Here is a 4,574-nt window from a genome sequence, read left to right as displayed (position 1 = left end):
TTTGGGTGTGTTTTGGGGTGGTGATGGGGTATTTTGGGGTAATTTAGGGGTATTCTGGGTGCATTTGAGGGGATTTGGGAGGGATTTGGGGGTGTTCTACCATCCCTCCCTACCCCACAGGCATTTTGGGTGTATTTTGGGGTGGTGATGGGGTATTCTGGGGTAATTTGGGGCTATTCTGGGGGCATTTTGGGGGGATTTGAGGGTGATCCACCATCCCTCTCTACCCCACAGGTGTATTGGGGGTTTGGTCCTGCACGCCCAGCCCTCCCCACTCCAACTCCACTCTGCCCCAGTGGGGCTGGAGAGGAGGAGCTGAGCCCCACGGGGAGGATTTTGGGGGCTTAATCCTTTGTGCAATTCCTCTTGTTCCTCTCCCTGGGGCCAGATGGGATCCATAGGGGAGTTGGAGCATTCCCTGTGCTCCCCCCCAGGGGCTCAGCTGACTTTTGAGCTGAATTCCTCCCTTTTCCAGCCACCTCTCCCCAACATGATCCCAGTGGTTTTGGGAATGCAAACCCAAAGCGGGGAGGATTTTGGGGGCTTAATCCTTTGTGCAATTCCTCTTGTTCCTCTCCCTGGGGCCAGATGGGATCCATAGGGGAGTTGGAGCATTCCCTGTGCTCCCCCCCAGGGGCTCAGCTGACTTTTGAGCTGAATTCCTCCCTTTTCCAGCCACCTCTCCCCAACATGATCCCAGTGGTTTTGGGAATGCAAACCCAAAGAGGAGCCTGGAAGCACAGGGTTCAGCATTTTTTTGGAACTCTGGTGTGGGATGCTCCAGCCCTGGCTCCAGTGTGGTGACTCCTGAGGGAGCTCCTGGGGTGAGAAAACGGTGGGAAAGGCTGGAAGGACAGAGAAGGAGACAAGGGAGGACAGGAGGAATGTGGCTGCTTTCCTGGAGCACCTATGGATGCTCATGGTTAGCTCCAAGGAGCCAAACTCAAGCTTGGATAGTGAAGCTGCTGCATCTCTGGGAAGGTTACCTGGGGGTCTAGGGAGTCCTGGATGGTCTGGGATGCTCCAGAGGGGCCCTGGCTGTGGCAGCACGGCCAGGGGGAGGTGGCTGGGCCTGGCAGACGCTGCTGGGAAGCTTTAATCTGCCTTAATCGGCCTTTAATAAGCAGGTCGAGGCCTCCTGCTGCGGTAGCTCCGCTCAGTCCGGAGCTCCAGTAGCCTCCACAGGGGACTGGGAGAGGATGGAGGGGCTGCATCCTGCTCCCACCCCCACCTGGGTGCTGGAGGGGGGTCCCCCAGGCAATGGAGGGGATGTGTGTGGGTTTGGTGCCTCTACCCCTCTTCCCAGGGCTCTCCACAGGGAGAGTGAGCCCAAATTGCAGTATTTGAGCCCCAACTGCAAGATTTGAGCCCATACTGCAAGATTTGAGCCCAAATTGCAGTATTTGAGCCCCAACTGCAAGATTTGAGCCCATACTGCAAGATTTGAGCCCAAATTGCAGGATTTGAGCCCAAACTGCAGGATTTGATCCCCAAAGTGGTGGTAGGTGTTCAGGATGAGCTTGGCTGCTACAGCTCAGGATGGAGGGAGGTCTTGGGCTGCCTCCCACTAGGGAAGTGGTCCTGGTGGGCACCAGCATTCCCTATGGATGACTGATGGGGGTGGAGTCTTTTGGGAGGGGTGGGGCTAATTTTGGGGGGTGTGGTCCAATGGGGAGGGGCTTGTGGATGCTCCACCCTTACTCCCCCCTAAGGGCAGGGCCCCATGGCTGAGCCAACTGGAGGGGTGAGCCCAGCACTGGGGGAGGGAAGGAGGGATGGACAGATGTAGACGGACCAATGACTGGTTGGATGGATGGACGAATGGATGGATGCATGCATGGAAGAACAGACTGCTAGATAGATCAATGGCTGGTTGGACAGTTGGATGGATGGATGGATGGATGGATGGATCAATGGCTGGTTGGACAGAGGGATGGAAAGTGAGCAGAGGGATGGACAGTAAGAGGGAAAGGCTGGTGGATGGATGGATGGATGGATGGATGCCCAGCCAGTTGGACAGACATATGGACAGGCAGATGGAGCAATGACTGGATGCCTGGACAGACAGACAGGTAGGTGGATGGATGGAAGGAAAGACAGATGGATGGACAGACAGCTGGGGGATGGGTGTCAGGACAGACAAGGGATTTGTGGCTGGAGGAATGGACAGACAGACATTTGCTGTTTGATGGCCAGAGGGATGGATGAACCACAGACAGACACACAGGCAGCCTGTGCCCCCCCCACAGCCCCCACCTGTCCCAGGAGGGCTCTGGGGACCCCCATGCATCCCTCCCCACCCCCCAGCACAGGGAGGCTGATTTGAGCACAGCCTAATCTCCGTGGGCTTATGCAGAAAGCTCCGTAATCACCCAGCGCTGCCCTACATACCCAACCAGCACAGCCTGGGGGTGATGGGGGGGTGAGGGGGTGGCACAGTCAGAGCTGCCCCTTCCCATGCTGTGTCTCCCCCAAAAGCTGTCACTATCTCCTGCACCAGGCAAGGGATAAGTGGCACTGCCACCATCAGCTGCTTCTCCGGTGCCTCAGTTTCCTCCTTCCTGAGAAACAGAGGGCTGAGACGGAGCTGGATCTAGGGGTACGGGCTGGATCCAGAAGTAGGAGCTAGATTCAAGAGTAGGGGCTGGATCCAGGACCAGGGGTTGGATCCAGGGCTGAGTGCTGCATCCAGGACCAGGGGCTGGATACAGGAGTAGGAGCTTAGTCCAGAACTAGGTGCTGGATCCAGGACCAGGAGCTGGATCCTGGTCTGGGGGTAGGAGCTGCTCACCTAATCCCACTCCTCACCCTGCCCTGCTCTGCTGGCTCAGCCTGTAGTGCCACGAGTCACACGGGGACACGTGGCTGTGCTGCTCCAGTGACCAGTATCCCACAGATCCCTGTCCCCCCGCCAGGGAGATGCACTGGGATGCCAGACCCCCCTCCATCGACCCACCTTGTCTCACCATCCCCATCCCTCCACACCACGTGTGCACAGACACTCATTGCATCCCCCCATGAGGACCCTCCCAGCCCAGCAGCAGAGCCCTGGGAGGGTGTGTGGAGCTTCACCCGTTGGTGCCAGGGGCCTGTGTCCATGGCAGTTCCCCAGGGCTGTAGTTGGCAAGTCTAGAACCACCGGATCCTGCTACCGCACCAGTGTGAGTTCTACCATTGCCAAAGGCAGCCCTGGGGCTCAGCACCACCAGCACCACCTCAGCAGCCAGGCCCAGCATGAGCACTGGGGACACACACAGAGCAGTGGTGCCAGGCCTGGAAAGCTGCAAAAAACAGAAAGTATAATTTCACCCATCCAGAAAACCACATGTAGATCCCACCACGGCGATGCTCAGCTCAGCCCCATGGAGATGCCACCACCATGGTCCAGGAGAAGACAAGGAGTATGTTGGGGGGAGGCCCATCCTTCTTGTGATGGCCACTATGAGGACACAGCCTGGGTGAGATATCTCCACAGTGGGACACCACGTTGGGATGGACATCCCTCACCAGCACCATGATGAGCTCTGATGAACATCCACCACACCACCAATTCCAACCTCCCTGGCAGCATCCTACCCTTCCTTGCTGCTCCTCCGTTCCTGCCCCAACGCTGCTCTCTCCACCTTCTCCCATATTGGCACTACACATAATTGCTCAAAGGCTACAAATCAAAGCAAAAATGTGCTAGTGCCAAAAAGGGCCAAGTGAGGACGTCGGCGACAGCCACGTGGCGCTCGCGGGTCTTTCTCTGCTCTGTTTATGGCCCTATGGTAATTCACTGACCGCGGGGTTGCACAGTGAATTCTACCAGTGCCATACACAGAACAGGAGTAGCGAGCTCACACCTCCCTGCTCTGGCCTGGAATTCCACCCAAAGCCTCCAGAAGTAGGAGTTGAACAGCCTCAGTGTGGCCTCCAAACAGCGATGGGAAAAAATGGGGATTGGTTGTTATCGAGCAGAAAAAAAATGCTTCAGGAATTACCAAGTGAAGGGAGACTGTTGCCCTGATGTTGGTTCTCTGGGGAGGACTGGGGAAAATTCAGTCCCCAGCTCAGTTGGGGATTGCTGGGAATGGAGCTGAGGTGACACCAGGATCCAGGGATGGAAGATATTTCCCTGCCAATGCCTTTGCAGGTTACACAGGTGTCCCAGCCCTAGGTCTGCCACCCTTCCCGGATGGCTGAAGCCCCCAAAATTCTCACAGCCCCTCAAAAGGTTGCAGAACCCCCAGATGGCTGTAGCCCCCCAAAATGCTCACAGCCCCCAAACATTCCAACCCCCCCAGATACCTGTAAGGCCCCTAAAATTCTCTCACACCCCCAGGTGGCTGCAAAGCCCCTGATGGTTGCCCAACCCCCCAGAAAGCTGTAAACCCTTCAATTCATTCCAAGCTATCTAGGTGACTGCAAGCCCTCTAAAATGTCTCTTCCCTTCTAGAAGGTTGCAAAACCCCTTGAAATTTCCAGACCCTCTGGATGGCTACAAACCCCCCGAAGGTTTCAAACCCCCTGGATGGTTGCAGACCCCCCCGAGGAGGCTTCAACCTTCCCTGCATAATAATAATAATCCACGT

Source organism: Acanthisitta chloris, unplaced genomic scaffold, assembly GCF_000695815.1.
Source record: "Acanthisitta chloris isolate BGI_N310 unplaced genomic scaffold, ASM69581v1 scaffold23335, whole genome shotgun sequence".
NCBI lineage: Eukaryota > Metazoa > Chordata > Aves > Passeriformes > Acanthisittidae > Acanthisitta > Acanthisitta chloris.
This window is presented reverse-complemented; position numbering follows the sequence as displayed.